Here is a 23,233-nt window from a genome sequence, read left to right on the forward strand (position 1 = left end):
CCACCATCTCTCCCTGTTCAAAGCCATCCTACTACATTCTTCGACACTCATGCCTGACTGTCACAGGTCTTCTCTTACACAATCCATCCACCTCTTTGCTAGACTCCCACATTTCCTCTTGACTTCTTTCTGTCTGTTCCAAATGTTCTTCACCAGATTATGTTCTGCTTTTCTGCACATGTGCCCAAACCACTATAATCTGTTCTGCTGAATATATATGTGTAGCTATATCTCTCACACTCTCTCTCTTTCTCTCTCTCTCTCTATATATATATATATATATATATATATATATATATATATATATATATATATATATATATATACATATATATATATATATATATATATATATATATATATATATATATATATATATATATACATATATATTCACATTAGTCTCAGTGCAAATTGTATAATGCATTGGTCCTACAACCCTGTACCAATGGTTCCAGTGAAGATAAAGCTCACTTTATTATGCAATATGTAAATTCCCATGGATGTGTTCTAGGACAGCCTGGTGATCCCATAAATATATCAAAGCACATTATCAGTAGCTGAAGATGGTAGACAGTGTGGAAGAGAATGTCACCAGTGATCTGTGCTTGGCAGTAGACACTGAAGGTTAATTTGGTAAACCAGCAAACTCAGAATTAAACCTGCAGCCCTGCTGTCTGTTCTTGGAGGAAGAAAAGGACACAAAATGAAAGCACATTGCAATGGCTGCTAGTTAACACTGCTTAACATCATTGCAATGGCTGCTAGTTAACACTGCTTACCATCATTCCAATGGCTGCTAGTTAACACTGCTTACCATCATTCCAATGGCTGCTAGTTAACACTGCTTACCATCATTCCAATGGCTGCTAGTTAACACTGCTTACCATTATTCCAATGGTTGCTAGTTAACACTGCTTACCATCATTCCAATGGCTGCTAGTTAACACTGCTTACCATCATTGCAATGGCTGCTAGTTAACACTGCTTACCATCATTGCAATGGCTGCTAGTTAACACTGCTTACCATCATTGCAATGGCTGCTAGTTAACACTGCTTACCATCATTGCAATGGCTGCTAGTTAACATTGCTTACCATCATTGCAATGGCTGCTAGTTAACACTGCTTACCATCATTCCAGTGGCTGCTAGTTAGCACTGCTTACCATCATTCCAATGGCTGCTAGTTAACACTGCTTACCATCATTGCAATGGCTGCTAGTTAGCACTGCTTACCATCATTCCAATGGCTGCTAGTTAACACTGCTTACCATCATTCCAGTGGCTGCTAGTTAACACTGCTTACCATCATTGCAATGGCTGCTAGTTAACACTGCTTACCATCATTGCAATGGCTGCTGGTTAACACTGCTTCCCATCATTCCAGTGGCTGCTAGTTAACACTGCTTCCCATCATTGCAATGTCTACTAGTTAACACTGCTTCCCATCATTGCAATGGCTGCTAGTTAACACTGCTTACCATTATTGCAATGGCTGCTAGTTAACACTGCTTACCATCATTGCAATGGCTGCTAGTTAACATTGCTTACCATCATTGCAATGGCTGCTAGTTAACACTGCTTACCATCATTCCAGTGGCTGCTAGTTAGCACTGCTTACCATCATTCCAATGGCTGCTAGTTAACACTGCTTACCATCATTGCAATGGCTGCTAGTTAGCACTGCTTACCATCATTCCAATGGCTGCTAGTTAACACTGCTTACCATCATTCCAGTGGCTGCTAGTTAACACTGCTTACCATCATTGCAATGGCTGCTAGTTAACACTGCTTACCATCATTGCAATGGCTGCTAGTTAACACTGCTTACCATCATTCCAATGGCTGCTAGTTAACACTGCTTACCATGGATGAGATTTTAGCATTTACCTTTACAGTAGCAGTGTGCGTCTTGAACAGCACATGTCATCATATTGCCACCTCATGTGCAGCATTGCAAACCAAAAGTTAAACTGCTAATGTGAAGTTAATTATTATGTCATATATATGACAGATCCTTCTCTGGATGACTCCCAATGTGGAATCTTCTCCTGATGACTCCCAATGACAAATCCCTGTCCTGATGGTTCACAATAAGGAATCCCTCTCCTGATGGTACACAATAAGGAATCCCTCTCCTAATGACACACAATGAAGAATCCCTCTCCTGATGGTTCACAATGAGGAATCCTTGTCCTGATGATTCGCAGTGTGGAATGCCTCTCCTGATGGTTCACAATGAGGAATCCTTGTCCTGATGATTCGCAGTGTGGGATGCTTCTCCTGATGGTTCACAATGAGGAATCCTTGTCCTGATAATTCACAGTGTGTAATGCCTCTCCTGATGGTTCACAATGAAGAATCCTTATCCTGATGATTCGCGGTGTGGAATGCCTCTCCTGATGGTTCACAATGAGGAATTCTTGTCCTGATGATTCACAGTGTGGAATGCCTCTCCTGATGGTTCACAATGAGGAATCCTTGTCCTGATGATTCGCAGTGTGGAATGCCTCTCCTGATGATTCACAATGAGAAATCCTTGTCCTGATGATTCGCAGTGTGGAATGCCTCTCCTGATGGTTCACAATGAGGAATCCTTGTCCTGATGATTCGCAGTGTGGAATGCCTCTCCTGATGGTTCACAATGAGGAATCCTTGTCCTGATGATTCGCAGTGTGGAATGCCTATGCTGATATCTCACATTGAAGAGTCCCTCTTCTAATTACTCACAATGAAGTATGTCTCTCCTGATGTATCACAGTGAACATTTTCATATTAGATATACTTCCTATTTGGGAAGCTAATTTATTTGATAACACTAGTGTCAGGATTGGAATATGACTTAAAGAATGCCAAAATGACTTTAGACTTCATTGGAAAGTTTTAGTTTACTGATGCTGCACATGAGACTCAGAAACAATTTTGATAATTTTGAGACTAAAATGGGAAAGCTTTGGGTCCAGTATTGTACTTAACTGTATAGGTATGTTGGATATGTATGGCTCTGTCAAAGAGGTATATATAAATAAAACAGATATATAAAAATGAGAATGACAGGGATTTATGGTGGAGACATTTCTTTTAAGAGGGGCGATTTATCTGATTAACTTAACTTAGAACTGGTGAGTATAGATGAAAGCGGATCCTTTGCATGAACAGTAGTTAAATTTGTAGATTTGCTACAGGCAACTCTGAGACCAGTGAAGGGGAAAACAGGGCAGCCTTAGCCATTTCATACTGCAATATCTGAACAGATAATGAGAACAGAAACTGAAGCACTGACAGCAGAGTGTGCGTCATCTGTTTGTGTTGAGTAATCTAGTCCACCGCCAGTGTCTCCTCTGTCTACAGGGCACACAGCAGAGTGTGCGTCATCTGTTTGTGTTGAGTAATCTAGTCCACCGCCAGTGTCTCCTCTGTCTACAGGGCACACAGCAGAGTGTGTGTCATCTGTTTGTGTTGAGCAATCTAGTCCACCGCCAGTGTCTCCTCTGTCTACAGGGCACACAGCAGAGTGTGTGTAATCTGTTTGTGTTGAGTAATCTAGTCCACCGCCAGTGTCTCCTCTGTCTACAGGGCACACAGCAGAGTGTGTGTAATCTGTTTGTGTTGAGCAATCTAGTCCACCGCCAGTGTCTCCTCTGTCTACAGGGCACACAGCAGAGTGTGTGTAATCTGTTTGTGTTGACTAATCTAGTCCACCACCAGTGTCTCCTCTGTCTACAGGGCACACAGCAGAGTGTGCATCATCTGTTTGTGTTGAGCAATCTAGTCCACCGCCAGTGTCTCCTCTGTCTACAGGGCACACAGCAGAGTGTGTGTAATCTGCTTGTGTTGAGTAATCTAGTCCACCGCCAGTGTCTCCTCTGTCTACAGGACACACAGCAGAGTGTGTGTAATCTGTTTGTGTTGAGTAATCTAGTCCACCGCCAGTGTCTCCTCTGTCTACAGGGCACACAGCAGAGTGTGTGTAATCTGTTTGTGTTGAGCAATCTAGTCCACCGCCAGTGTCTCCTCTGTCTACAGGGCACACAGCAGAGTGTGTGTAATCTGTTTGTGTTGAGTAATCTAGTCCACTGCCAGTGTCTCCTCTGTCTACAGGGCACACAGCAGAGTGTGTGTAATCTGTTTGTGTTGACTAATCTAGTCAACCGCCAGTGTCTCCTCTGTCTACAGGGCACACAGCAGAGTGTGTGTAATCTGTTTGTGTTGAGTAATCTAGTCCACCGCCAGTGTCTCCTCTGTCTACAGGGCACACAGCAGAGTGTGTGTAATCTGTTTGTGTTGAGTAATCTAGTCCACCGCCAGTGTCTCCTCTGTCTACAGGGCACACAGCAGAGTGTGTGTAATCTGTTTGTGTTGAGTAATCTAGTCCACCGCCAGGGTCTTCTCTGTCTACAGGGCACACCAATCCACTCTGCTGTGGTAGGGCCTTGTTTGAAGCAATTTGGGGAGGTTCTTTAAGATCATATCTGAATCTGTCCATACAATGAGGTATTTTAATTCCATACACATGAGAACTGGACCAGCTTTAGTGATACATTTTGAGCCCAGCTGAAGTTCCAAATAAAATAACTTTGGCTTTACATATCTTGCTGGAAAATCTCAACAGTCTCAGTTGTTGTAAATTGCTAACAAAGTCCTTACTAAGAGTTTATATGGTATTTACAAATAGCAGGGTAGAAAGTCAGTTTATATTTCAGATGCTCATAATAAAAGTGCAAGAATAGCAAATATCCCATGTAGGGAATCTACATTACTCCAGATAACATCTGTGAAAAGAAATCCTTCCTCATGTTTAACATGGATGACTATATCTGATAGAGGGTATTAAATCTAAAGGACAGGATGTTGTCCACAGCTGCTGTCCCAAGCTGCGCTAATAAGGAGCTAGAAGATTAGCTAGTTAAAGGTCAACTCCACAAACGTTATACCAGTTAGCAGTCTGTGTCCTTCACTGTACTTTAGATGTAATTGGAATGCTTTTTGTCCAACAGACAAATCACCAAAAAAAAAAATCTCTGAAAGCTACTTTCAGCAAATAGGAATCAACCCGTCTATGTGGGATAGACCCCACCGCCATACTACACCCGAACATATATATACCAATTCTACAGTCACATAACAGTGGAGGATGGGTAAGACCACATGTTTGCTAAAAGTGTTTTTTAGCAATTAAGCCATTGTGCCATTGTCAATCAGACAAACACTGTTTGGCTCAAACACACTATCCCCTCTGCAAAACCCGCTGCATTTACCATATTTACGTGTGTGTGTGTGTGTGTGTGTGTGTGTGTGTGTGTGTGTGTGTGTGTGTGTGTGTGTGTGTGTGTGTGTGTATGTGTGTGTGTGTGCACGTGTGTGTTTGTGTGTGCGCGTGTCTGTGTTTTGAATATCAAGGTATCTATCTGGAAGATCCTTTTTTAGCAGGGAGAAAAGCAGTGCAGAATTACATTCAAATTCACAGTTAAAAATATGTGTATGTTATTTCAGGTGTGTCCACGAAAGTCTGGATTCAACACTTATACATTAATGAATTGCTACACAAGAAGTGTACAAATGTACAAAAACAAAGAAGTAGCAACTAATAGGACGATACAGTGTACAGTGCCACAGTAATTTATAGCTTTATCTGCATCTCTTAGTTCTTCTCAGTGAACAGGATGTTTAGTCCTTGAAAGAGAAAAAAAGTGCCATGAGCCTGCGGATTTTGCATGTGAACCCAATTTTCACACTTGTGTTTTCAGAACAGAATATGAGCTATGTAATATATGGTCAGGGCTTGTCTTTTAGTTGATTATGGTGTAGAGTAAATGTTTGCCAGATGTGCAAAAGATGTTGGATGACACTGACTATCTTAATATATATAACTGGGTCAAAATAGTTATAGGCTCATACACCATCAAGGTGTTAAATGATTTGTTCTTAATCTAAAATAATGTGCAGATCATATGTTAATTGGCAAAAACTTGTAGATACTTAATTTTATCAACTACTTACAGAATGGAACCATCCTTTGCTTGAATCTTAAGCTGTTATTCTTCACTCATGTGAGGGTTTTACTGAATTAAACAGGAATCATTTTGTTTTGTTGATATGATATAGAGACCTGATACATCTAGCCAGAACTGTACATTATTAAACTGGCTTGCAGGTTATTCTGTACTCTTTGAGCTGTACCTGCCTTGCAAACTAGAGCCATAGCGTCAACATATAATACTTGGAAGAAGTTTAAACAGGATCTCCGTGTGACATGTTACAAACAACAGTGGGCCTAGAATAAACTCACAACTAATGCCATCTATTGTAAAAGAAGAAGAAGATATGTTCCCTTTCAGGACAGCCATTTTATGATTGCCAAGGTGACAAACTAGTGCATATAAGACCTAACTTAGACTTACCAGTCTTTGGATCTCTTAAAGTCACCACTTTACTGCCAAAGGTATCAAAGATTTTGGCAAGTCAGTGAATAGATCACCTCCCATTTTGTCTTAACTAAGTGTATTTAATTTATATTCCATGGAAGCCAAAACAGGATTGTTAGAGTTTAATTTCTCCATGTCTTTTGGGTTCCTAATACCATGACAGGAATGAACCCCATTCCTAAGTCAAAGTAAAATGAAACTTCATGAAATTAGTACTGTTTCAGTCTTTGATGTGAACCAAAAATGCTCTTTGCAGCCCCCACAATGTGCCCAGAACTGACTCCCTCTGCAATTCATGCACAGTTGCATGGATTGGTAGCATATCTAAGTATGATTGTAGATTCTTATTATAAGACCCATTGCTCCCACTACTATTGGAATTGTCTTAGTATCTTTCTTCCACATTGCACTCATTTCTGCCTGATGTTTTATGATTTTGTGTCTCTCTCTATATACATAAGACACTTTAATCACTAGGAGTAGTAATTTCAGTCATCAATGCTACTTTTGTCTTTTTTTCATGGACTGCTATATCTGTTTTTCTCACATCTAGTTTTTAAACTATTGGTAATAGGTGACGCCATGTGATATGACTTCATTATTCTCTGCAATGCTTTGTGGGTCATGTTTCCAATGCTTCTCAACTACTTGTATCCTGTAGTGTTTGCACAATCCCCAGTGCAATATATATGACAGTATTACCGCATTATTGTACCTTTCAGTGTACAGGCCATCTGCCTGGAGTATACCACACCAAGCGGGAAGATGTATGACTGTTTCCATTTATTTTTACAGAGCCTATATTTGTCTGCTCCTTCAACATGTTCAATTGACTCTGTAAACCAGTGTGAACCAAATTCAATATCCTGGCCCGCCATTATTAAAGTTTCGTCTTTTGGTTTCAACTCACTTCTCCTTAACCATTCTTGCATCACACCCTAATCAACAACAGGTAGTTCAAGGAGATTTCAATATTTGCCACTGTATTTGGCTTTTCCATATTTCTTTCCTTTTCATCTGATCCTTCATCTTAGATTGTTTCTTTTGTTTTTTGGCACATTCAGTTGCTGTCTTATTTTTGTCTACTTCTAGTTTGGTTTCCATTCCCATTTGGCCTCAGAATGCTTCCGCTAAACTAAGCAGAGAGGTCATCTTAGACTTTCTTTCCTCGTGTTTTAAAACTTTCATTATGTTTTGGATCTGATGAGGTCAGCAAATATGTATGCAGTCCCATGACTACAAATCCATACATGTAGTCAGTTTCAAGGAAGCCTATACCTCCTTCAGAGCAAGGAATATATAATCTTGGTATACACTGATTTTTATATATCATGTGATAAGAGTGAAGCATTTTTTTTTTTACAGTCCAACTGATCTAATACCTTTTGGGGCCAGTCAGTCACCCCAAAACTGTACATTAGAATGGGAAGAGCAAATTGGTTTATAGCTTGGGTTTTGTTGCTAGATCTCAAGGCTGTTTTCCATATTAGATTTAGTCTTCTGAATAATTCCTTTCTTTATTTTGTTTGCATTTGTTCATGTTTTTTTGTTGATGCTTCCCAAATATTTATACACTCCCTCCTGCTCATGTTCCTTTATATCACATTCCTATCCCAGAATTATATCTTCTTGGTGCTGCAGTTTTCCTGCTTTAAATGTTGCTTTTGCACATTTATCAAGACCAAATGACACTCTTATATCTTCTGAGAAAGTTTTGACCACTTGCAGTTGTGCTTTCAACTCTTCATCTGATGAACTGTATAGTTTTAGTCATCTACAAAAAGGAGATGAGAAGTCTTTAAGTAAGGTTCTTTATGGGTCAGAATTGTAACCGTGACCTAATCCGTTAAGTAAATATTATAATGGCTTAATGGTAAGACAAAATAACAGTGGTGACAAAGAACCACCCTGGAATATTCCCCATTGAATTTCTATCCTTGAAATAATAATTTGCCTTTTGTCATGGTTTAACTGCAAAGTGGTTAGCCACTGTTTCGTGGTCACTGTAATATAACTGATAAATGTAGGCTGTTTCTTATACATCTGTAAGCACTCCTTTATCCATGAATTTCCACTGTTATTTTGGCTAATGAAGTTCGCAGATGACTGCAAATTAGGAGCCATAATCGAAACTCCTAACGATGTGGACATCCTACAAAAGGACCTCACTGAGACAGCTGCCTGATGTCAAAGCCATGGCCTCAAACTCAAGGCCAAAAAGTGCATTGTCATCCCCTCTGGTAAAAAACTCTATCGTTGAACTACAACATAGGCTACACGCTCTAGGGACCTAAACCTTGTCACCACACTAAAAAGAACATGTCGGAGGGATAGATTTCTGTCCCAGAGACTTCCCATACTCTGGAATAAACTACCTATCTATACCAAACAAAGCTCTTCATTAGTACTTGTCAAGAAAAATCTTGATGATTGGATGGGAAATAGGAAATTCACCCCGGGGATCACTTCTGTGGCTCCGCTCGACAGGGGCACAGGAAAATAATTTTCTTGGTTGGCGAAAGCCAGGGTACCTTTTTGGCTGGGCTTGCATAGGCCCTAGGGCTGATAGGCTAGTACCTACCAATGAACCTACCTATGAATATAGGAAGGAGTCAAATGTTTTTTGTAATCTATCCATAACATACTTAGATTCTTCCTTTTTTTTTTTTTTTTTTACAATTCTCTGTTACGGCTTTATTTAGCAGCACATGATCCTTTGCTCTGTATGACTTTTTTAACCTTTTTGTTCTGTTGCCATGATTGAGTTTCCTTCTATATGACTATAAACTCTGTCTGCATCAGTTTCAGTAAATAGTTTATATATTGTCAGAAGGCAAGTTATCATTTTGTAGTTTGTAGGATGGCTCACAGATTCACTCTTAAGGAGGAGTATTGTTTTTCCTTTGTTAACTAGGCTGTAGTCTGTTCCGGTTGTGTATATACGTAGCTCTTTCTCAGGGCTAAATCTTTGTGTAAAGATGTTAATACTTTTAACCCAAAGTACGTACTGCAGCTGGGCCTGGAGTCTTGTAACTATGAGCTTTTCTTAAGTTTCTCTTTCAATTACTCTGTCAGTTACTTCATCCCATTTCACATCTTGTACATTCAAACTCCTTACTGTTTTTTTTTTATTTTTCTATCCATTCAGCTTTCTTATGTTCCAAATGTTTTTCTTAAATATGTTTCCAAGTATGTCCTTTTTTGTGGTGTTTCTATTTATTTTGCTTTGTTTCCCCCAGTACTTAAGTTACATACGTTTTTCTGTTTGTGCTGACATCTTTCGTTTATTATTTGCAATAGTGCATGATACATCCTGGTCTTTTCTAATACCTTTACAAAGTCTATCGTTCTAGGTATTTGTTGATCCGTTCCCTCTTCTGTATTCTTCTTATTTCTTCCATTCCTTTCCCTTACTGCTCTTGTTTTTGTGGTAGAACTTTATCTGTTTTAATGTAGTTGCACAGTAATATATCCTATTTACTTCTGTTATATCACATGAATTTTTAATAGTCTTGATTAATGTGTTCATCTGTTTTACCACACTTCTAACATTTTGGTTCTTGTTTACTCTCTGTATCTTAATATGTCTATCCATCTATAATCAAGCACCTCTTCCCTTAGATCATTTTCCTCTAAACTGAGAGCACATTCTTTGCTCTTTGTTTATATGGATATTCTACAGAAAGTTCCAGAACATCTTCCATTGACTTATCCTCTTCAGCTGCATCCTGCATCACCTAATGCTCCTTTCATATGGGAACTCATTAGTCCATCATGCCAAAAATTGCCTGCATTTGAGTTGCCACTGTTTCTTGTTCCTTCCCTTACTGCGTGACTCCAAATGAATTTTTTGTATCAGTTTTCTGCCGAAGGCTGCAGAACATCATCCTGTGGCAAGTGAGTGGACAGCTCCTGTTCCACCGGATTGTCCTAAATTTGGGGACTCATTGTTGCATCATGCTGTGACATTACCTGTATTGGACTTTCTACACTAAATCCTTCACTTCACAGGTAATTCATAATCTCAGTTTCTATTTCTTTAACTTCTCCATTACTAACCCTCTTTCCTACTTTCCACTTTGTTTTCTTATTCTTTGTATTATGAAATTTTCTATATCGTGGTATTTTTTTCTGTATTTCTCTTCAAATATCTTTGGTGCTGTTTGTTTTTTAATTGATTAGTTTTGCTTTCTCATTTCATAAATATTGCACCATATCAAATCTCTTTTTCTTTTCCATGCTCATATTTCTCCCTTAGAAGTCTCTACCTGATTCTCCTTAATTTGGGGACTCAATATTCTATCATGCTGTGACATAACCCATGTTGGATTTTCTACACTAAATCCTTCACTTCACAGGTAATCCATAACTTCATTTTCTATTTGTTTAACTTCTACCTTACTAATCCTCTATTCTACATTTCCCCTTTGTTTTCTTATTTTTGTATCATGAAATTTTCCATGTCTGGGTGCCTTTGCCTGAATTTCTCTTTAAATATCTTTGGACCTGCTTGCTGTTATTTTACAATTGATTCGTTTGGCTTTCTCCTTTGCATAAATATTGCACCATATCAAATCTCTTTTTTCCATGTCCATTTTTTATACCTTTCAAAAATCACTGGGTTTTCTTCTTTACATTTTCACACTTCCTCTATGACTTTTTTTTGAGGCAGCCCAAACTTTCTTTGTCCATGTAAAGTTGTTCATGGATTTGTTGTATTGAGGAATGCAATGCTGCATTTGAAGCTTTTGACAGTTTTTCTTTTGCAATTGTTTTTCTTTCCTCTAATTTCTCTCTTTCTCTCTTAATCTTTCTGAATATCTTCTGTCTGGAAATTCTGGGCTTTTTGCATAACAGTAACAACACATCATTTCTTCCTTATCATCAGTGTTCACTTTGTCATTTTTATGGACTACTACTTTCTTCAACAGGTGGTCCATCCCTATCATCAGTGTCCACTCTGTCATTTTTATGGACTACTACTTCCTTCAACAACAGGTGGTCCATCCTTATCATCAGTGTCCACTCTGTAATTATTATGGACTACTATGTCCTTCAACAACAGGTGGTCCATCCTTATCATCAGTGTCCACGCTGTCATTTTTATGGACTACTACTTCCTTTAACAGGCGGTCCATCCTTATCATCAGTGTCCCCTCTGTCATTTTTATGGACTACTACTTCCTTCAACAACAGGTAGTCCATCCTTATCATCAGTGTCCACTCTGTCATTTTTATGGACTACTATGTCCTTCAACAACAGGTGGTCCATCCTTATCATCAGTGTCCATTCTGTCACTTTATATACTGCTACTTCCTTCAACAACAGGTGGTCCATCCTTATCATCAGTGTCCACTCTGACATTTTTATGGACTGCTACTTCCTTCAACAGCAGGTGGTCCATCCTTATCATCAGTGTCCACTCTGTCATTTTTATGGACTACTACTTCCTTCAACAACAGGTGGTCCATCAGCTCCCCTGAGCCTGGCCTAACCCCATTTTAGGACTGTTTGCATGTCTTGAGGATTCTGCGAAGCCATTTTCCCAGTCCTGGCGCAAGTGCACACATCAGAATCAGACCCGTTTTCATCCTAGGACTTGTACACCCAGCTGTCTTTAATGTTTTAACCTAATCTCTGTGACAGATGCTATATAAGATACAGTCTATATATCAGTCTCATATTGGACATATTTTGTGATAACAGTGTCCTCCCGGCACAGGTACTCATGACTTAATGATGAATTCAGTTCCAGCAGTATTGCTCTCTTTCTCTTGCTGATTTTATCATCTTTCCATTTGGACCACACCAGTTTTATGGCCTGTCCAGTGTTGAGGGGACTCAGTGTAACTAACAACATGCTACTTTTTGAAGTAGTTTTGCTAATGGACAGATTGACACTAATGAGTGACACCCAAACAGCATCCAGAAACTTCATGGGAGGTAAGGAAGGGCGGCACATTACAGCTGTCCATTCTGGGTCCTTTACTCTTAAGTTTAATTTACAAATCAGACAGAGGAGAGAACAGGGCCAGCATTATCTCTGATGCAAAATGTGAGAATGGGAAGTAGAATCGAAGGAAAAACTTGGGAAAACAAAGTGGTTAAAATAGTGGTAGATGAGACAAATGCACTTAATATGGCCATGGCAACCCTGGTATGTTCTGTCATCTGGTTGGGGGGGGGGGGGGCTGATAGCCCCAGAGCAGGAAAAAGATCTGAGTGCATTGATCACATTGCTAGGGAATGGACCACCAGAGTAGGAGGAAGGAGGAGTGGGGTGTGGCATAATGATAAAGGTGTTTACCTCACACACAAGAGGTACAAGGTTTGATTTGCACCAAGGGAAATTGGTTAGGCTTAAAATGGCCCACAAGAGCAGCTAGCCTACTACTTACCTATGAGTCTATCTATGAATCTAATGACTAAGGGCTATAATGTCAATTTTGCCAACCTCCTTTATAGTTTGGAATTCGTAGTGCTTTTTCCAATGGTAAGGTCACATGGCTGTTGTGGCTATGTATTATTTGAGGCATGGCTCACAACATCAGAGCCCTAGCACCTAATTTAAAAAAATTATGAACTATTCCATCTATAACCTGTTTCAAAATATGCTCGATTTTAGGCAGCAGGTTTCTTACATACTATAGCTATTCCTCATTAAGTAACTATTTAATCTGTAACCTGTTTCACAATGTGCTCGATTTTAGACAGCAGTTTTCTTACCCACTATAGTCATTCCTCGTTTAGTAACTATTTAATCTGTAACCTGTTTCACAATGTGCTCGATTTTAGGCAGCAGTTTTCTTACATACTATAGCCATTCCTCATTTAGTAACTATTTAATCTGTAACCTGTTGCACAATGTGCTCGATTTTAGGCAGCAGGTTTCTTACATACTATACCCACTCCTCATTTAATTGGATCAGAGCTACTCTGTACTCATTTGGCAGTTCATATCAACTAGATGGCACAATATTGTTTGTTAAATTAACCATACTTGGAAAACTTTTGCACAACTACTTGGTATAGGATCCAGATGTTGATTAGATCCTGAAGATAGAAGGCTTCACAACTTGTTAAAGTAATGCTTGAAAAACAACAGCAATCTGAAATACTGTACAAATCAAACAGCAAAGAAACTTCAGACCAGGTTTGAAAAGTCTGAAAATCCCTGGTTAAATCCCAGGTATGGAGTTTCTTTGCCAGTAAATGTCTGATTCAGCTTGCTGTTTTGTTGTGTTCAAGTTTAACAATATCATGCTAGAATGATCAGGAGGAGCCTATGTTTAGCCCACGACTTTTGGAGAACTATTATTTTATTGTTCTTGTAAAAGATTGGCACTTGTTGTAGAGCTCATTCTAAGCTTAAAGCATGACCTGTTTTCCCTGTGTTTTTTTTTGGGCCCCCGCTTTCATTCTTATTAATCATCTATGCCAGTGGCCCCATTCATTGCCATGTCTACCAACTCTTCCTTCATCTCCCAAACTAACAGGTCTGGGGGTAGTGTGGAAAGTAAGGGTGTCCTGAGGGCGGTCTCGCCAACAACTGTTTCCATAAGGAATTTTTTTATGTTATGACCTCCCCTTCCAATATGTCCATTCTGGAATTGTCCACGGTCTACTCCCCTCTTTGCAGATCAAACCTCCCTTCAGAGAGTACTGAGATGAATGTCCTTCTCCCCAAGCATAGGCACCCCCATACCTCCATCCCTGCCAGTGCCTCAGACACCCAGGCGACTTACTGTACCTGGCTCATGCTGGTCATTATTTCATGTCTAGCTAAGGTCACATCACACCTCTTACTCTTGATGTTTAAGGAGGTCCTACATTGTCTGTGATGGATTTTAAATTGGGATTAAAAGTATTTAGAGGGTCAGTGAACAGTGAGACTTAACTGACTGTGGTCCACGGTCCAGGTAGTTGTCGATATTGCCAATAAATAGGAAAAATAATAAAAATTGTCCAAACTGCGGTGGTGAGAGCAGCCTGTGTGCCCTACGAAGACAAGCAGAGCATCCAGGTTACATACTACATTGTTCAGGTGTTTTATCTGCTTCTGTGATAGTTCTTTTACACTTAAAAATACAGGCAGAATCACCAGAGTGAGTGAGTATGGGCCAGGCCGGTCAATCTAATCAATATTAACATTAAAGATTATAATCTTGGCTTTTGTCCACAACCCATGAAAAACACTCCATGCCAAAGCTGGTGAATGGTCTTGTAGAATATAAATACAGGATTCCTTCCCTAAGGATTTGACCCCCTCCCCATTTCTCTATAACAAGTACAGAATCCCTAGATCGGAGTAACAAAATCCATTGCTGAATAAGGATGCATTGATATGTTTCCTGAACCAGTGTTATTACACCATCCACATGCTTGTAATTGTAGCCCTGTCTACATGTAGCAGAGCCGGGGGAGCTACTTCACAGATTGCAATGTGAGGTTTTACTTCCTTAACAGCTAAAACTCAATCCAGGCTCTGAATTGTACAGCATTATTGCAGGCATTTCTTGAGCTATGCTCCACTGTAAAACTACCTTTTCTTATCCAGACCGGATACGGAAATAGAGAAAGTAAACAGTTAGAAAGACAAACACAGACAATTAGGAAAGCAAGGCCCTGGGTTTTGGTATATCCCTTTCCTTGTAATAACAGTAGCAGTAGGAAACTCTTAATCTTAGGGAATAACGTGATATAATGTCTCTCCAGCTCATTCTTTTACCATCATTTAGGTTGGAAACCTAATTCTTATTTGATATTTTATAAGCCCCATTTGCTTTTGTAGGTAAGTCCTTGTAATCTGTGACAGGCCTGTCAGATACATAAGGAATAGGGTCAGTTCTGCTCTTGACACAGGAATCGTATAGGGATAAATGATTGCAATTAATTATACGTTTAGGGTGCGGGTAAGATAAGTGTGCGATAGTGACAGACTTTAGGGTTAGAGGCGGGTTAAGTGAGTTAGCGTTAGGGCGTGGGTTAGGTGAGTGTGCGATAGTGACGGACCTTAGGGTTAGGGTTTGGGTTAAGTTTAGTGCATAGATAGTTGTGTATGTAAGGTTTAGTGTAGGTTTGTAAGGTTTTTGGTGTGTTTGTGTTGTGTGTGTGTTTGTGTTGTGTGTGTGTTTTACGGAAAAGGTATTTGTTTTGTTTTGTTGATTACCAGATTGTGGTTTGTTGGGCATGTGATGTTTCCTGTTTTTGAACTTTCGGTTTTGTGGTGTCGGTTATCTCATTGTCGGTGTTTTTGCGTGTCGGTGTTTTCAGGTAGACCCGTTTCAGGATATAGTAAAATGAAAGCAGTTGACTAACTGCCTTGGAGCTAGGTAAAGACACCAGAATAAATTGCTGTCTATAACAGCGCTAGCTTACTGTACTATTTTGATTAAGTGATGGTTATAACTTACATACCTGTCATCATTCATGTTTGCTAGCAAAATGTAATAATGTATCTGTGGAATGGTAGAGAAACTGATGATTACATTTCACTAAACCTAGATAGAATGCTTTAATTAACACAAGCTGCTTGCGATATAGCGGACGGTACCACCTGATGATTAGCAAACTTGGGAACCACATGCACACAAAACCAGTGGCATTCCCATTGTCCTACTATCTGCAGTGATGTTACAGGAATCTCCGAGTAATTCATTGTTGATGTAATTAATCATCCCCTCAGTTGATCATCTGGAAAATAGATCAAACCATAATTAGCTCTACCATACCGGGATAGTTCGAAGATTGCTGATTAATGTGTAAGCAGAGTACAGAAATGGACAGTATCTGGCAAACAGAAGAAAATTCACTGCTGTGTTCATTTAAGTACCAGCAGATTCCTGGTGTTGTTAAATATAGAATGACAGCACTGCTTTAATATTTAGACCGTGCTAAATATTACAGGAAGTAGTCATTCTAAACAGCCTAAGTCTTTGAACAGAAATATTATACATACGTCTTTGATGATCAGTTTAAAAAAGATTGGCAGAGCCTGTGCTGCAAACAACGGTAGATAACAATATATATAAATATTCAAATCAGATTTATCTCTTTGTAGAACTGGTTGTCAATTCCTGTTTCATTTGCACTACTTTTACTCAGAGGATGATCTACTTATCTATAGAATCTATTGTATAAGCACAGTCAAAAAAAAAAACAGGAAACAAGAAAATGATATTCCCCAGGATTCAATAAAGCATACAGAGTCATTTTTCACCATGTGCACATCACTGAGGATGTGCACATGGCCGGGAAATGTTTTACATTCAGTAAGTGCCATGTAGAGGTGCACACCCCATGCAAACCAGGTAAACACCATTGTATGCTAATTACAGCATAAGCAGCTGAATTGCATGCTAATCAACCAATCCAATGTGGTGGAGCTATTCAATAAGGTGTAAAGCATTGGTGTAGACTCTGTTGTTTGTCCTGCATATTCCAAAACATTTGGAATACATCCATGTAAAGGAATCTACATGGACAGAACCGTGTCAACTGCTGCATTTACAAGGTAAGTCTTGAACCTGGAGTATATTGTGTAATAATAGGAATGAGTGGCATTCGCTTGTATCACACTAATAGAGCAACATATCCTTGTTTGTGACATAACAGTAACTCATCTATGCCCCCCTCAACACATAAAAGAATAGTCTATCCTTCTTTGTACCATAACAGTGAATCACTTATGCTCCCCCTCCAAAAGAACAGGAAAATGACACAATTTGCTAACGAACCCTCTTTCAAATGCTAAATGTTCTGTCAGAGGAACTGTCACTGAAACAGTTGTACATATTCATCACACAGAATTCCATTTTCGTGTATTGGTAGTCATGTATACCTCTGAAATGGCTTGGCAAAAATGCCCATGCCATAAGTGTACTTCTGACTAATGCATACAGATAAAAGTGTAAAAACCTTTGCTTCAGATATTTTTTAAATATATTTTAGCATATGCAGTATGTAGCTGACCAAATGGAAGTATACCTTCTGAAATGCTGTACTTCTCTATAGATTTATCCTGAAGAAGTAGCATTATGTACAGTCTTTCCAACATAAACCAGTGTCCCCACCATCAGTTTGCCTAGCTACATGGTTGCCTTTTGGTGTAGATTCAGGGCTATCAGCACAGTGAAGATGCAAATGAGGTAAGAACCGCTGAATCCCAAAAAAACTGGATTCGTGCAGGGTTGTAAACATAGTGCAAGCATTCCCTCCATGTCTGTTTTTAATGGATTTCAAGTGTGACTTAGTGGTTGGGAGAAGGAAAACACAGCAGCAATGCAGGCTGCCTCACTTCCACTAGCTGTGTCAGGCTAGACCTACAAAGTGTTAGATGTAATGTTGGAAATGTATGTAATGTTGGAAATGTATGTAAGCAGCACACAAGTCACATGTTGTGTTCCTTAACATCCAACAAGACCATCATTTGTTGGCAACCACATATGATATTATTTCCACTTAATATCCTTACACATCTTAAGGCCAATGATATAAAATGACTTATACACTGCATGTCTCAGAGTAATGGTCAGATAAACAAAGAATGGTCAGCAAACACAGAAATGTAAGACAGAGCTGTATATGTGCAAGCAATAATCATGACAGGTTGTGTGATCACTAGGTGCACTACATCCAAAACTAATAAATGTACAAATAGCACTTGTATGCTTTGATATCACTGTAGATGTTGTTGCATTTGGATGCGCATATATTAAGTTCTTTTATGCAAATCTATTTGTGGGACAAAGAGGGATACGGCACCCATCCTCTGTTCTGAAGGTACATTGGAGTGAGAGTTCAAATTCAGACCTAACTAGAAATATCGCATACGTGTAATAACATTTTCTATCGTACATGTCATAGACTGCTTCTCCTCATTTCAGCTACCTCTCCCTTTTCTTTCTTTCTTTGTTTTTTATTTGCCATTGTTTGCATGGTGTGCCTTGTAGCACAAACAGGAAAAATGTAGAAAAATGAATGTGTGGTTTGGCTGTGCTTATCTGGTTTGCATGAAGCATAGCAGTGTGCAAACTGGACACCTGGCCCACCCAGGAAGCAGATGGGACCCAGACAGCAGAAAATAGAAACCAGATGCATTCAGTGAATGTTACTGAGTATCGCACAAACCAGGTAAATGATGCTGCATTGCAGTTAACAGCAAGACCTTAAGAATGATTAGTAAAATAGAGAATGTCATGTAACTAGTCCTGTGGCAGCAGGTGTTAAGTGTAGGGCAGGAGAACAGTTCGTCCTGGGTTCTTGTACAGGGTGTGCAACCTTTGTTTCACTGTTGCGATATTGCAGTTTATAGCAATGAACTGCAACATAAACAAGTGTTTTCTCAACCTTCTTGTGGCAACAGGTGATAGTGTAGGACTGCCATACACATGGTCCTGGGTTTGAATGCAGCATATTCCATACACTTTTACTGTTGTTCCACTTCCCATTAGTGTAACTCTCACCTATAACACTTGGCATGATGTAGCTGATATTAATTATAAGTATGAGGGCTGAGGCACTAATATTGTGTCATTTATATATTCATTTATCTATGTATTATCACATTTATTCTGAAATCTGTGACAGTGAATATATTGGGTACAATACTCCTCTAAGTATATTTCTGCTATCTGGACAGTCATGGCCTTCACATTTATCTAACACACATACTCAACTGCCTGTACATCCAATAACCTTGAATTTCCTTCATTTGCTACTGTTGTGCTCTGCTTACCATTGAGCAAACATGGTGCTCAGAGGTGCGCACTGCCGAGCACCATGTTTGTGCGATGGTAAGTGGAGTGCAACATTTTCAAATGAGCTCAACATTTTCAAACAGTGTGTATTAGCTCTACACCAGGGCACACATGCCCTGCTGTAAACTGTAATATGTATAATTGAAACATGCATATGTGCAATATATGCACACGTCAAGAAGGATTTGCTGCAATCTGTATTATAGTGTGCATCTGTTAGGAGTATTAAAAGTAAACGTTTTCTGTTAGGAGTTGATAGTCTTAAAAGTAGAGGTTAAGATAATAGAGTCAAATAATGGTATTAATGCATTGAATGTCACATATGAATGTATTAATCTTATCTCTTTTTTTCTCTCATCCCAGTCCTTATCTCTCTTTATTATTTTATTTTTATTTTTTTTTTTTTGTATTTTATTACGTGTAGTCAAAATGTGTCCATGCCTTACATGTGTTCCACATCACTAAATGTTCCACAGTACAGTGGGGTAGGCTTGCCCCACAAGATCCTCCTGCCCCCCTCCAATGGATCCAGCACCATTGCCCAGCACGACTGTGAGCCAACTTGGTATCAGCACCACCTCTTCTGCCCCTACACTTCCTTCCCCCTCAGGTAGTCCTGCCTGGGAGTCCGGTCCTATTGTACCCTTTGGAAGCAGTAGTGGAGATGATAATTTTATCACCCATAATGAGATGTCAGGGATGGGGTATAGGGTTCTGCACTGGACTGTTGGTATACACCTACTCTGGCTGGAGAGGCTGCTCTCCCTCATTTTACACAGTAGTAAGAAAAAGAGAAGGAGACATCAAGTACTCCAGCCAGCAGTGGAGTCAGGTGACAGTGATGACAGTCCAGTGGGTGAGGATTCAATTTTCACTGCCACTCAACTTGACGACCATGAGTTCTGGATGTCCCCTCCCTCACTCCAATCATGGTGTCCCCCAACCTTTTGTGTCCATCACTGTCCCTGTCACTTGTCTTGTTTGTCTTGTCTGTCTGCAATTGCTTCATCACCTACCCAACTTACCTGACCCAGACATACCTGTATCCTTTCCCCAAAATTCCTTTCTCTCTCTCTCTCTCTCTCTCTCTCAAAAAAAGGGCACCTGTCCCACAAAAAAATCATCCCATACATAGCTCTCCTTTTCACACACGTGTCTTCTTGACACACTTGATTTGGTTCAATTAGCTATACAACATGATTGTGTTGTGGTCACCCCTGACTCTGGAGATGACAGTCCAAATTCCGTTAATCTTTTGCACATATGTTCACTTTACACTGCTAATGTAATGGATAGCTATGATTCTTTCTTACCTGCTTCCTGCACTTTCCTGCTCTGCCTTCCCTTTGTTCTTCCCCCTGCTTGCGCCTCATTTCACCATTGTCCTGTCTTCCCCATTTCTTTTCTTTAATGCATTATTGCGTGATGGTGCACATTGCACACTAATGTGCAGTAACGGTAATGGGAAAGTAGTTAAAGTGTAACATACAGCTGTATTCAAACCCAGTACCATCTGATCCCAAATATGAATGCATCACTGCATTAAGTGAATTAACACATGCTGCCACAGAGTCAGTTAAGTAGCAAATGTATTCTAGAGACTCGGTACTAACTGTCAGACTTTGTTCTTCCCCCTGCTTGCTCCCCATTTCACCACTTTCCTATCTGCCCCATTTTAACACCTTTAATCTCATCAAAAAAACAGAATCACACACAAATCAGATAAGTAGCAGAAAAAGCAATGGATCCTTTTTCTTTTTGGGCACCCTGTTTGCAAGAAGCTGTGCATCACACACCAATGCATAGTGACTGCGAACGGTGGCAAAATGCTGTAGTTACCTCCATTCAATGCCATTTAACCCCCCTGCGCTATCACAGCACACAGCAACACATCTCATATAAACAATTCATGTCATTGCATTATCACTCTATAATGAAAGGTATTTTAAAGTTGTAGATGCACCTGTATTTGAACCCAGTACCATCTGGCCCAAAAACAGAATGTATCAATGCATTAACATGTGCTGCCACAGAGTCAGTTAAGTAGCAGGTGAATGTCATAGACTCAATACTAAGTGTCAAACTGTCAGGCTTTAGCAATGCTGCTTGTATTTGTGCACTGCTTACCTACAAACAGGTGTATCTCTCATGTGCATGCACTTTGCTAACCATTGTGCAAACCCGCTGCTCACTGCACTATGGAAATGTTTATATTATGCTGTGTTACTGCTGTCTGCTGTCCATTGCCTGTGTATGACATGAAATTACTTGTGGAAAGATTACAGACTGAGACCCCTATCTAACAGTATGTCACATATTTACAATACATTCATGTGTATACACCCCCCAAGCACTGCAACCCTTGGGTCTCAGTACTTTTTCCACACATATATCAACCACACTACAAAATGAAATATCAAATTTTGTGTACTATGCAATGCACATAAATCTGGTGACATGCAGAACTACGACTATTGAACTGTATGCCTAAAAAGCCTTATCTGCAGGGCTAGTGAAGGAATCATCATAGATCATATCCACTGGGACATAGTTGACCTTCAACACACCTGACCCTACATATTTTGGTTTTATCAAGGGTAGATCTTGCATATTGACCCTTGTGGACTTCTTGGGTACTGCCTCTAAAGACTTGGATGATGGATAACAGGACATATTGCCTATGATGAGTTATCCAAGGCCTTTGATGCTATATCCCATTCATGTCATAGTGAAGATCTCCCATCTGGGAATTAGGCCATATAATACTAGATGGATAGCCAACTGGATCAATGACATAACACACACTCTCAAAGTCAGGGGCTGCACCTCCACCATTAGCCCACTCACCAGTGGAATACTACAAGAATCTGTGCTGGTACTTCAACTGTTTGGAAAATATTTCCCTGAAGGACAGGCAACAGTAGATTGCCTGTGGTTTACCAAGTTTGCAGATGACTGTCAACTGGACGCATTCATATAGAGTCTGCCAATGATGGTAGCATATTACAGAAGGGGCTGACACAGACAAGTGATTGGTGTTAAATTCACGGACTGAACCTTAAATCATATTATGACTCATTGTCCCCCTTGTCAATGACATACTCCTGTTAATTATGATATACATAGCACCCCCCCTAAGCTCAAACACAGTGTTGTGAGACTTGGGAACACATATTGAAGCAATCTACACTTTCCCCACTATATGCCCGTATGTATTGTGCACATCATACATATGGATGTCACATCCAAGACCAGGGTAGTCATATATCTGCTGTACTCTACCCTTATCACAACAATAATGGAGTACATTGCTCACATCTATCTGTACCTTACCAAACACCTGCAGCAATTGAAGAAAATACAGGGTTGTGGCTGGGAGAATCTCAGGCCTCCAAACATGACATAAATGGAAAGACTGACATAGCTGTCACTGTACTCAGTATCATGCAGGCTTCTGAGAGGTGACCTATGCCTGCCCTACAAAGCAGTCTCAGGCCCTGCTCTTCTGGAAATGATAGACATCTGCAATTCAAATGGGATGAGAATGATTTGCCCCAGGGTTCTGGTTCTCAACCCATCCTGTGACATAAACAGAACATGCTCAGGATACGGATATGTCCTACAACAATTCACACTCCTGTGTAATAGGCTTCAAATGCATATAACACAGTGCTCCTCAATGACCCTGTTCAAGGGCAACCTTGAGTACTGGTTTGGTGATTGTAAAGTCACTCTGGGTTGGCAGCTGTGTCACTCATGGATGGGACCAGTTGGTGCTGTTCACAAACTAGCTCTGCTAAAAACAACCATCCATCTATTCTCATTAAGGGTACTTGTGTTTTTACACAGCTAGGCTTCTAAACACCCTAGTGCTCTTAGGCTAGTGGCCTCTTATGAACTGTGAAGCTATGTGCTTATGTAGGCCTCCAAAGCTGTTGTCCCCCACATGGCCTACTGATGTCATCTACTATAGTTCACCTACACTCTTGTATAAAGCAGACGTGTGCCATGACATGTGCATAAAGTGCTGGGTTCTGTAGTCTGTGTA

At 39.9% G+C, this 23,233-nt stretch overlaps 1 protein-coding gene across 1 annotated transcript in view; it reads left to right on the forward strand.

The window, feature by feature from the left end:
- Positions 1-23,233, forward strand: part of NELL2 (neural EGFL like 2) — a gene marked incomplete in the record, with an annotated part of 1,888,857 nt that overhangs the window by 1,840,197 nt on the left and 25,427 nt on the right.

This window comes from Protopterus annectens, chromosome 11.part0 (genome assembly GCF_019279795.1).
Source record: "Protopterus annectens isolate FY-2018-M chromosome 11.part0, PAN1.0, whole genome shotgun sequence".
Lineage (NCBI taxonomy): Eukaryota > Metazoa > Chordata > Ceratodontiformes > Protopteridae > Protopterus > Protopterus annectens.